This window comes from Anastrepha ludens, chromosome 4 (genome assembly GCF_028408465.1).
Source record: "Anastrepha ludens isolate Willacy chromosome 4, idAnaLude1.1, whole genome shotgun sequence".
In the NCBI taxonomy this organism is placed as follows: Eukaryota; Metazoa; Arthropoda; class Insecta; order Diptera; family Tephritidae; genus Anastrepha; species Anastrepha ludens.
The window spans coordinates 2,856,240-2,869,765 of record NC_071500.1 but is presented as its reverse complement, the minus strand read 5'-3'; the positions used below and the strand labels follow the sequence as shown (position 1 = coordinate 2,869,765).

At 36.9% G+C, this 13,526-nt stretch overlaps 1 protein-coding gene across 3 annotated transcripts in view; it reads right to left on the bottom strand.

Moving 5' to 3' along the window:
* LOC128861552 (talin-1) overlaps positions 1-9,517 on the bottom strand; it is a 56,401-nt gene extending 46,884 nt beyond the window's left edge. For 2 of the 3 annotated variants that reach the window (XM_054099754.1, XM_054099756.1), the window contains exon 1: positions 9,406-9,517. The gene's annotated coding sequence lies outside the window, so the exon portion shown is untranslated. Of the gene's footprint in view, positions 1-7,825; positions 7,943-9,405 lie in introns of those variants that run through there. The other variant, XM_054099755.1, reaches the window with a different exon arrangement.
* Positions 9,518-13,526: the final 4,009 nt, after the last annotated feature.

Genomic DNA, 13,526 nt, shown 5'->3' with positions numbered 1-13,526 from the left:
GAGTGTGTTGGCACTTGAAAGATTTCCTGCTTGTTATTTTAACGAATACACAGAAGTTCTGGCAAAAAAAAGAATGTGCACTATATACATATGTAATATTCGTACATATATGACTAACCTTCATGACATGAATTTTTTATGTTGGAAGGGAGAAACGGTCTGACAGCATCAAACGGTATTACGATTCAACCAAGCAACACACAAAAGTTCTTACGCAACCTTCTTAGGAGCCTGAGCAAACGGAAGATTTCAAGGGGATTTCATTTAAATTACGCTGACGTTCACACAAACGAAGGAGTATTCGTTTCGCAGTTTATTATTATTTACAAACATACGTATATGGGGCATTTTGGCAAATAATTTCTTGCTCCCTAAATATTCCGTTGCCAGATCGCTTCACACCTTCCTGAGATTTCTGGCTTTATCATTGAGCTTAGTCCACTGTGTGCTATAACTGGTTGTCGGTCAATCAAAGCCTGGTTAGTGCTCGTTCTGACTGAAACGCAAGGGGGAGAAATCTTCTTTTATGACACACCCCTTCTGTGACTTTCCAAAATACTGAGATCTATGTAGATTATACCTTCCGAGAATACATTTATTATTTACCGTTGACAAGAGGTAAGTAATCCAATATAATTCTCAAGCGTGTGGGATGGACAAATTCAAACTGGAGGGTAATGAATAAAGGTTCACGCTCGGAACACAGGAGCACAGAATTTTAACTTTGTGAAGCTGCTAAATGCTCTGCAACACTACGAAATTTGAAAAAGATGGGCTGCATTTGCATTTCTGATTGATAACAGTAGCTATCTTTGAACGAACGAACTGACGAAGAGAGGAAATTTAATTATTTCGGATAGCTGTAAACCCACAATCTGATTAAATGGCAAAGTGCATAAACGAGAGATCTGTATGAGCGGCAGCATAATTTTCAATGGTCTATCAATTTTAATATTCTTCTTCTTGATTGGCGCGATGACCGTTTAAGCGATTTTGGCCGAGTTTCATAAAGCGCCATACGATAGGACAGGCATGATGAGAACCTTATAAAGTGTTAGTTTTGTTCGTCGAGAGAGGACTTTACTACTCAAATGCCTACTTAGTCCAAAGTCGCACTTGTTGGCAAGAGAGGTTCTTCATTGTTATCGGTGCCAATGCTGTATCCTAGATAAACAAAGCCGCTTACAACCTCGAAACCATTACTGTCAACAGTGACGTAGGTGCCGATACACGAGTGCGCCGATTGTTTGTTTGATGACAGAAGGTACTTCGGCGCGGTTGTTAATGCCGATTTGTCAATTTCATCGGCATACGTTAACAATTGTACGCTCTTAAAAAAATCGTGCCTAAGCCATTAAATTCTGCGGCTCGATCTTTTCCAGTATCAGGTTAAAGAAATCACACGACAGCGGGTCACCCTGTCTGAAACCTCGTTTGGTATCAAACGGATCGGCGCTGCAGGTGTTGAGCAAAGTCATTTTGAATTGCCGTATTAGTTTTGCGGGGATACCACATTCGGAAATTTTAATCTACTTCCCGATATTCCATTCGATTTTTACATTCTGTTCCTGCCAGTGAAAGCAACTGATTACTTTTTGTGCAATTTCACATATACATATTTCATATGGATATATACATAGATATGTAGGTTGACGTGAGCTTTCAAGAAGGGATAAGCAAATGAGCCAAATGCTTATTTGGTTCACCACGAAATGCCCCAAATGGATATTTGTTTAGTGATTTCGATCACGATTTTCCTGCTTTTTAATATCGATTAGCGTCAATACGCCGAACGCGATTGGGTGTGCGTCGCAAAAAGCGGGCAGTCAAGTGGGGAACGATTATGCATATCTTATACACAAATGTGCATATGTATTAATGTGTATTCCAATTCCAATCGCATTTTTGATTAAGCAATTCCAACGCTCACAACGTCTTGCGAATATGGCAGCATTGTAGGTCGATAAGTACAGTCAAACCTGGATAAGCAAAACTCTAAAATCCTTGAAACTCTAAACGGCTTACTGTTAATTTTGTTCATCTCTAAAGGCTGCTAAAAACACTTAACAAAGAATGTAGATTTTTAGCAATAGCGAGCTCTGGAATCTGACTGCTCCACCTATAACACGGTGTCAGTTTCCCTGCCCATCTGTCACCACTATCGCTTGCTGTTATAACTCAGTTCATTCTTTTCAATTAAAAATTTAAAAGTCTCAATGACAAAAAAAAAATCGTTGATGTTTGAGAGGAAAAATCACAGTGCTAACGTTTTTTGAGTTCGATGATTGTATAGAAAATCGATCGCTTTATAGAAAGATTGATGTAAATATGTATATAAATAGAAACTTTTAAGAAGCCGTTCATCAACGCCAAGAGTGAGAAGCTTAGGTACGTGAAGAACCTCTAAAAGCTAGAAAACGCAATCAAGCTTCTTCAGCCCTCGCTTATCCAGATTTCACTGTACTTGTAAATGCATTGCTTGAAATACAAAGCCAAGATTTATGGAGCCACAAAGGCTGTCATTTATTAATATACATAAGTACATATGTTTTTTCTTAATTGACAATGTATGTATGTATGTATGGCTATTCGCGACAAGGCAAAAATCAAGCAAGCAGAGCAATGTTGACGATAGGAAAATTTGACTTTTACTTATGCCGAGAGCGGGCAGAGTTTATTTAGAAGAAATGAACTTTTATATTTTCATATATGTACTTGTATTGGTACCTGTACAGCTATGTTCAAAATAATGAGTGTGTTTAATTTCTTTACATGTTTTTATAAACTTAATATACAATCAAATTAATTCGTAAATTCCACGAATTATTTCCAGCTTCATAAAAGATAAAACCGTCGCAATATTTAATCGTAGGGGCGACCAAAACAAAGTTTACCAAAAAAAAATTGCAATTGTAAGATAGATAAAGAAATATCCGTTTGAAAGTATTCCACGATTGGTAAAAGAACTTAAGTTGCCTATCGGGTCCAGAACTGTCACTAGTCATCTGGCAGCCTCTGATTTCTGCAGTAACCAGCCTGGATAGAAGTTGCTTATAAGTAAACGTAACCAGCAAAAACGGTTGCAGTTTTGCGTCTGTCATTTTCAGCGAAGCGTCCAAATTTAACGTCTTCAAAAATGATATTGATTTACGAAAGTCAAACATAATGGCTGAATTTGTAAAAAACCAGATTGATTGCAGTAATGTTACAAAGCTCATCGATTTTTTCAACAAGTAAAGAAAGCGTGGAGAAATAAACCCCAGACTATCGTTGACAATTTGATAGCGTCCATAGTGATTTCTCATACCAGTAAACGATACTTTTCCCCCGAAACAAGAAATTTTTACTCGATGCTTTTTCGAGTTTGATACTTGGTATTGATTCCTTTTTACACTATTTGCTGTAAGGCAACACTAACTTATGTATAACTATCATTTAGCACAAATACATTCCAGCAGGTCAAACTGGGACAAGTAAATTTCAGTTTTTAATACTGATGAAGTGAGTCGCTATCTGAACTGTGAAATACCTAATTTTAGAGTAATTCTTACAGAGTGGGAAACATGTGCGTTTTTAATTGTCGTGGCATCCTCTGTCATTTGCAAAAGACTTTTCTCTGAAGCGGGAAATATAATTTCAAATAAAAGAAAGAGTCTACAACGAAAATATTTAGATAAATTGCTGTTTTGTAGCTAAGGTATTAGTGAGTTGGTTAATATGTCACGCTAAATATAAAAATGTTAATTTTTATGCATTTTTTATTGATGTTATACTCCTTTTTTGTTTACGATACTAATTATGACATTTTTTATTTATATAAATAAATTTCCATTACTAAAATACAAAACAACAAAATTTAAAAAAAATTGTTACATACCATTTGATAGTATTCACTTATCTGTTTCAGTTATAAATGTTCTGTCCGATACTGTGCATGCCGTACCTGCCTATGCATCTACATGTAAGTATGTCTAGTGATGAACTTTAGACATAAAGGATTGGCCTTGTCGCCTTAGTTTAGATGGATGTAAGATGCAATATAAAGGGGCTCAACTTCTATACATATGTATGTAGATATATTAGTAACCGCATACAAATATTTTCACCATTCTCGTTGACGGAGCTGAGCTACGCGCTCCCAACACAGTGCTGCTTACTATTTTTAGATTAATGAGCGTTTATTGTTTTTTTATCATTCGCTTATTTGTTATCAGCTGAGCAAAATTGAGGGAGCAGCAGTGGTGTGCAAATACCTATACATTTTTATAAATATGTATGTACATACATATTTACAAGAGGCAAAACGACTGAATTGAGTTATTCATAAAAAAAACATAAATGGGTTCCCCTTCTTACATCGTAGCTACTATATAGTATATGTGTACATATATTCGTGTTAAATATTTTATTTGTATGTACTCGTACATGTGCACACACATTTTTACTCGTACGGTGCCATTTGATAATGAAAGAAGAGAATACGTAAAAACAACAGAATACGGACAGCTATGACTAATCGACGACGGCGACAACGTGATGGGGCTATGAATTGGCCTCAACGTCGGCGAGTCGCGTCACGCCAAATCATGGCACTCAAAGGATATGAAAAGTAAATAAAAATTGCGATTCCACGTTATTTCGTATTTTGTATTCGCTTTTTTTTATTTTTTCGATAATATATTTCCAGAATCTCGGGACGTCCGGATGGTATATGTTATAATTTTATTTTATTGATAAAATAATTTCTTTTTTCTGAAAAATAATAAGAAGAAATTAAACTACACTACTAAACTGTTTACATCCTAAAGTGCGAAACGGAAAATAACCGACAGATTTGTTGAATGTTGCGGTTAGCACTAGGGCAGCTGATTTTGCCATTTGTGTCTTGATTGTCAAAGTCATTAATATAGTTTACATTACCATGGGGACTTTGACATTAAAAATCACTTTTACAAAAAAATAAAAAATAAAAACAAGCAAAAAATATAAAATAAAATAAAAATATAAAGAAAAGTATATAAAAAAATGATTTTAAGAATAGTGAATAAACCAATTTGCCTGCCCGCAAAATTTTCAAATTCTTTGCAAAATAAGTATAAACAAAACAACTCGCTTACGAAATATTCTGCTTTTCACGGCCATAATAATTCTTCTGACAAAAATACAAAAACTAAACATTTACATAAATACATATGTACATTTGTACATATACATATACTAAAACATTTGCAGGCAGGTTTTATCAGCATATAAAAAATAAGAACAAAACACATCCGAAAATAACAAAATTACGCTATCAGAAGTAAACAGCAAGCAAACGAATATATCTTAAATGAAATTAAATATTATATCTGCACACTGCTTCGTCACTCGAATACAGTTACGCTTCGACTTAAGAAATATCATTACAATATTTGCGTAATGAATAATGACTAAATCTCCACCACCATAATATACTTTGTGGTTCTCAATTTTTTATAAATAAGTAAATACATATACATACTTACATATAGAAGTACTTATATATATATATATATATACAGCTGCGAACATGAAAATAGTAGTGCATTTACAAAATTATTTTGAAGTCATTATTGTTTCCCTATAAATCATACAAACGAAACAAAAAATAAGAGCAGGCAATTGAAAAATTTGCCTGGAAGACGATCGCAGAATTGTAAGGTGCCCCAAAGAGAATGCCATGGAGTCAGTCATATAAATTAAATAAAAGAGGCAAATGTAACTGTTTCTGACATGACAGTACGCAACAAACGACGGAAATCTGGGTTAGCAGCTCGCAGTTCACAAATAAAGCCACTCCTGATACCAGAACATTTGGAATTTGCAAGAAAACCTGCTAGTTTTGTTTCTCATATTATGGTTCTGGGCCCATACACAAAATTGATGCCATAATGGACACCTATAATGAAAATAATGCCTCGTTTTTGTGCGGCCGTAATAAAAAAATTTCAGAAATTCAACTAAATATTAGTTTCAACTTTGTATCTGCAAATTTTCTCAATGCAGTTTTCTTAATTTTTTTAAAATTAATTTATAAAAATGTTTATATTTTTTGCTATAGAATCGATTTAAACATGTTTTTAGTAAAAGAATAGAATAATATTTCACAATAATAATAAAACTTTCTAATTACATCAGGGATTAAATTTTTTTGAAAAAAAAAAAAACTAATATTTTTTTGGTACTGCTATTTTCCTGTATGTACCCTGCGGTCGATAGGCGTCGACAAAGCAGTCTGGCATTGCACATATAATAATAATGAAAAGGGTGGAGTTGGGAGCTACATTTTCGTACGCATATGCATAAATAAATTTTTAGGGGATACTGCTCAAATGAAAGCCCTTGGTCATATATAAAGGGATGCCGCCATTAGATTTATTATTTTCCCTTAATAAATATTTTTTTCCTCATTAATTATATACGTGAGAACGTCCGATGTTTCAATCTAGGATATTTGGTAATTTTTTTATACAAACAAACATAAAGAGAACCAGTTCCAACTATACCATAGCAACAACATGGATAAATATGGACCTATTTACTAACGAATTAATACTAAACAAAGTGAATTGGCGCACAAAAAACATATTCGAGAACTGCAAAACACGTTCACTACTCCATACTGTCAAACATCAAATACCGAAATAGAACTCATTTTTATATTTAATATCTTTGTGTAAAATATCTATGCCAACATATGTATATGTATGTATGTATGCTTAAATTTGCAATTTAGCCAAAAACAATCGGTCATAGTAGATACATACCTACTAATATATAACCAGTATATGTAAAGTGGAACCCGCTCTTGAATTAGAACAAGAACATTTTTTAATGAAAAAATACTCATACGTTTATGTTGCATATGAATATGTAGAAAAGAAACATATCGAGATACGAATAAACAAAGAACACGACTCTCTGCTGTGCTCCAAGCCAAGAGGCCAGTAAATAAACAAACGGCCAGCTGGCAAGGCAAAGTGAGTTCAGCGAAACGGGTGGGCGGTAAAATTCGAGGTAGTCAATTGAAGCGCTGTAGCGATGAGGTAATTCGTTTCTTTTATCTAATGTTTAGAAGTAAATAGGAGGCGTTGGAAGCAACGAAAATGAATATTCGACTACAAGTATATTTCAGTTTAACACAAAATTTCGGTTTTGGAATTTATACCAAATGATCATTAGCGTAAATACAATACATCAAAACATACATATTTAACCTTATGTATTGGGCACAATTTCATAAAAGTTCTTAAACATTTGTTTATGTCAACCAAATATGATTCAATACACTTTTCTTATAGCATCTTGCTACTATTATGTTTCGTTACAACAACCACTAACACTGAATTATATACTAAAGCACAGTTTCATTTGTTTATTTTAGTTTTGACGAACTGCCATTACTTCCAGCGAAGGACCTACATCAAAGTATATGAAAGATTTAGTTAGAAATCATTCCCACTTAAGAACACAAGTTTTATTTAAGGCTCATCCATACACTTGTTATATGATACATAAGTGTGTAAATGTATGTATATTTACAAGTGCATAAACGTAGATATGTTTTTCCCAATCACGTTTGGGATGAAAATTTGCTATTGTATATTTCATAATCGATTAAATTCCATTTCGTATCACTTTTAGATACAAATTGCTTATAAAACATACACAAACTTAACATAAAGCACCATGTGTTATATTTCCAAAAACACTAAACAACACTCGAACTCATTTATACGCAATTAAGATAAGCAAATAACTACACTTTGCAACCAGACTCCAATTTTCATTTTCGTTCTCGTACCATTAGTTCACAATAAACCGATCCAATTAGAACACAACTGTTAGAGTGTAGCTAATTCTTATTTTATGCTTGTCTTTTCTTTGTATGATCAATTTGAAAAACTTAGGACTAATTATTTCGCGCACCGTTTACGTATTGGAGCAGCTCACACCGATTCTTCAACTGAACTGAGTTGAGCAAACATCAAATCAGTGTCCGCCACTGACGCACCGAAGGCAAACCGAACGCTATCGCCTAACCAGAGAGAAACAGCCACAAGTATTAAATGATTATAAATAGGTTTGCTTACTTTAAAATGCTCAGCTCTTGGGAGCCGCTTGCTCTATGCACTCACCCGTACTCACTAAAAGTTTCACAAGTGGAACCTCCGAAAAACAAAACAAATAGCTTATGACGATCGCACCGGCAAAAGTTGCGACTGATGAAGTGAGTATATAGTATGTAATGACGGCACATTGCTGCGCGAGCGCGAATGACTAATTTAAATATTTAATGGTAGATTGAAAATTTTGTGCAGTAGCAAAATGGTAGAGAAACGGAAGGAAGTGACAAAATATGCGGGTGAAAAATTCAGCTAATGTGAATTAATCACAGATATTTATCGAAACATGTTCGTTCTCAATTAAATGCAATTGCATGTATTATACTATAATACACCACCTTCATTCAAAATTGGAGACAAAATTTAATAACATTATGTGTAATTGCAATTATAAATATAATATACTGCATAAAATATCCATTATTTAATATGCTTCGCTGCGATCATATCAAATACTCCCTCCATAAGCGTATTTTACGCCAATGAGGCAGGTGCATAGAGAGAGAGACTCATGTTATTTTGGCACAATTACGTTCAGGATATTGTAGTAGGTTAAATTTCTAACTATCCAGAATCGACCCGACATATCCAACAAATACCCGGTGAAGGTACACCGCACGACATTAAACACCTATTCACGTGCCCCAATAAACCCACTCATCTAGCATCCATCTCGCTCCGGACCCACTCTATGCAAAAATCATGTTACGAGAGATTGACAATGACGATCGGTGACTTCACCGTAACCACCATGCAGGATAAATTGCGCGACCAACTACGATCGAGTGTTTGTTTATATGTCAAGGGAAATTGTGGATTTTTTAATTTCGTAAAGGAAATCTCAAAGTCATATTTTATCCGTTTTCTTTAGAAATATATTTATTAATTAGTTATTTATAATTGGGGAGATGCATGTGAGCCACCAGTATACACAGAAAATTAACCAGAGTTATTGCTATAAATACATTTACATATGTATGTATATACATTTATTTATATATATATGTATTCTTAAATTCGTTTTTAAGAATAAAAACTCCTGTTTTAACCACTTAACAGATTATTTACAAAATTATGCCTCCAAATTGGCAGCAGCAACTCCAGGCAGTATTAAGCGAATGAGGCCACACAAAAGAGTGATGGCGTAGGCAAGCAAAACAGCTGAATGTAATGCCTTCATTTTCTTCACAAAAATTACTCACTACGTACACATATTTACACTTTTTAAAGCCAAAAGCTTTAATTTTTTTAAACTTACATGTATTTTTAAATACAACACGTTTAAAGTATCTTAAATATCATTAAATAAACGCCTTTGAAGAATTCACTCCATTGTTGGGGAATAGAAAAACACACATACGCCCATTTACAGTGATTGCGTTGCTGTCACATTGACAGCTGCTAGCCTTACCACATCGTTGAATGAGAGCAAAGGAAAGCGACATCTGTGTTTTCAATAGAAGAACATATCTGTAATGGTATGAGCGACATGAAGCAAATAAGTTTTAATTAAAATTTAGCAAGTTACTCTTTTTTCGTAAGCTTCTTTGTTACTCGGATATTCTCATCGTAGGTAACTGATATTTTTAGGAAATCCTCTATTATTAGCTAATTTAATTTTACCATATAGAACGCGGGCATCTCTTAAAAAGTTGCCTTCCGACCGGATCCAGTGGTTCCGAATTCTGTAACTAACGGTACGTTCCCATGGCGGCCGATTCTACGTTACCGGAATGACTCGGGTTTTTCCCGACCACGGGCTGCCGCCCCACAAAGCTAGCCCTGTCTAGTGAACCGTATACCATCCCCCCCTATATCGTCCCAGGAGCAATTTTGCTCCAAAAACTTCTCCTCAGAGCTGGTATTAGCCACAACAACAAGTGCAACGGTTGGAGCCACCTTAAGACCTGTTCAGGTCTTAAGACACAAAGGGAGTGGTCCACACCGTATGTGGCCCCATGTTGCTCCCGCCGCCAGGCGTCTCATGCCTCAACGGCTACTACATCCCCTGATAGGCCGGCGCTACCAACCACCACCACAAAGAATACCTCTACGGTAAGGAGCTTATCGGCGCAACACAATTCCCCCAACATAGCCCATCCCCATTCCTCCTTTTCCAACCCCAGTGCGGGGACAAACCAGCAGCTCTTGGTCTCCCGCACAGTCTGCTCCCTGTGTCAGACTAGAACACCTCGGAACCTGCCATCTGTCAAATGCAATTTCGCAAAGGCTGGTGCCACTATCAGAGATGCTCTGGCCTGTGCATCACCCGTCAGTGGACAACTAACCGCCCCCGTGGCGCGGCCACCCACTACCATCAGGCCGCAACAACAACAGCGCAACGCACATCAGGCCCAACGTAGACAATCAAACGTGTCCCGCACAACCCGAGTTACAACAGTCCCACCGAGAAGCTACCAAACAATCGTAGGGGATATCAATTGGCGGAGTAGATAGACGATTCGACATTCACCACTGTGAACGACGACGCCCAAAGCAGGGTAGTGGACAACGGCAGCAGCTCGCCTCACATAACAATAGCTAGCGCTGGTCTGATAAATAGCATAACCTGGCGACCTATGCTATTGCTTGCATCAGACCACTTGCCCATTATCGTCTCGATTGAGAGACCTGGCGACTTTGTTTCCACGAATCACTGGTCTTATATTAACTTCAACAAAGCTTATTGGGCCGGCTTCGCGGAATTCATTGAGGACACCTTCACCACTCTTCCCATCCCCATAGATATGTGCATAGACGAACGCGCATTCCGCAAGCTGCTCACAGCTGCGGGCTTAACCAACTAGTAGAGATGGATTTGAGAAAGGCTTTCAATACTCTCACCCATTCCACACTACTAGATGACATTTCACAGTCGACCCTCCCGTCAGGGATTAAGTAATCTACAACTTTACCACCTGGAAGGAAGTCAAACTGCAACTCAAAGTAAAAGTCGATGGCACACCAATTCCGACTGTTAACAATCCCAAAATTTTGGGTGTAACCATTGACAGTTTGCACTCCTTCTCTGCGCACTACTGAACCAGACAGTGTTTAGACAAACAATAAACCACATTCATCGGGATACCCTTACTACCTTCTTAAGCTCCCGACCATCGAATGCTGTAATCGGAGTCCAACCACCATCTACAGCAGATGAAGAGTTCCAGCTTTTCCGGAAGCCCGCGTAGCACTGGCACAATTACGTTCTCGATATTGTAGCAGGTTAAACTCCTACTTATCCAGGATTCACCCCGACATACTAAACATATACCGTGCATGTGAAGGCACCCCGCACGACACTAACCACCTTTTTACATGCCCCATCAAACCCACTCATCTAACACCTCTCTCCCTCTGGACCCATCCTGTCGAAACAGTTAGTTTCCTGGGCCTACCTTAAGATAAGTTAGACGAAAACTACCGGTGATTTACACTACATTGACAGGGTTTAATTTTAACCAATAACACTAGAAACGCCCGCCTTCTTGCCATAATTATTTTTAAGGATGAGTCTGGGCTCACGTCAGTTAGCCCGATGGGTTGGGCTATGTGCGGAGCATATCTGCCTTTCTTCTGGCTGCATTGGAGTCCCCTGGAAAGGGACTATATGTAACTGCATAGTCTGCAATGGTCTGTGAGAATTCTCATGAGCAGGATTATCCTGCTAGATGTTTGCAGATCATGAGAGCCTTTGTTGCTTTGGACAAGGTTGCGTCAGCATGCCTCTTCCAGCTAATCTTGGCATCCGCGGCAAGGCCAAGATACTTGACTTCGCTGACCAAGCCAATAGCAACCCATCCATGCTGATCTCCCTCATTCCTGGTGAAAGGAATGATAGCTCTTTTGGACGGGTTTATATCCAGACCCATCCCAGCAGACCATCCCTTCGTCAGGTTTAAAGCTCTTTGCAATATGACGATGCGCCGCTTATTTTTCGATTACTGCATTTTTAGATGGGTAGAAATGTGCGGACCTGTGGTATGACCTACAAATCGCCTTATTTAAACCCTCTATATTTCTCTTTTTGGGAATATTTAAAAACATTAGTCCATGGTAATCCTTTAAGAGGATGTAACTATGTACTGATTAAAAATTCCAACAAATCCGAACCACTGAGAGTGTTTAGAAAGAGATCGAATATTCTTCATACAAAGATTTCGTGTCTGATTTGGTTTTTTTGTTTGTTTGTAGGTAATCAGGAAAATAATAAATATAATAAATCAGAAAATAATAGTTTGCCATATCTCTAAATACGACGTTAGAATGAGGACCCATGCTTATTAAGACTTGTTTGCTTCGTTTGGCCCACACTTTCTTAAATATTTAACACTCCTTTTTTGACATCCTTGCTCTTTTTGTCTCTTAATCAAAAATTCAGCTTACATGACGGAACATACACTAATGGACTGAGGCTGATCGACCTAGGCGGGGCCCAAAACATGATGGTCTGCGTCACCACGATCTAACTACAAAAAATGCATCAACCTACGCGGCACGCTTCCTATACTTAAGATGTACGTACGATTCCGAGGACCTTGCACTGACTTGGATCATTATCTTGCTGGAGCCAAAATCCACACTGGCCTCGTACAGTAAAACACATTCATCTTCATACAGGAAAGTTCGTCACTACGTTCACTCCTGCTCTCAGAGAGTACTACTCTACAAACCGACAAGCTCGCTGCAACGTAACCACATCTTATGAGATATATATATATATATATATACCTATATAATTGGCGCGTACACCCTCTTTTTTGGGTGTTTGGCCGAGCTCCTCATCCTAATTTGTGGTGTGCGTCTTGATGTTGTTCCACAAATGTCTTATTTAATTGGCTTTAGTATAATTCATTAAGCGACCGCCGTAGCTGAATGGGTTGGTGGGTGACTACTATTCAGAAGTGTACGGTTTCGAAACCACGGGCATGAAACACCAAATGATATAAAAAGTTTTTTTTAATAGCGCTCGGCTAATGGCAAACCTCCGAGAGTAATTCTGCCATGAAAAAGAAATCAAGAATCATGATAGGCGGTAACTCTCATTAGAATTTAACTATAACAAATTGAAAATTGTTACTTGTCACTTGTAAATGCATATTGTAAGAAAATAAATATTTTAAGGTTTTTAAAAAATAACAGGTTGAAGTCATACGCAACTGGGAGGTAAATTTCTTAATGCAGTTTATTTGAAATGCTGCATTTTTTTTCAATAAAGCAAAATAAAATATGCCAATCAGTATTATTAGTCTTGTAAACGCACGCAGCCTACTGTGGTGGTAAACACTCGCTTGCATTTTTTTAATAATTTAATTTTTTTTATATAATTTATTATATTTTCAGAAAATATAACGCAAGATACCAAAACTTCATAAATAT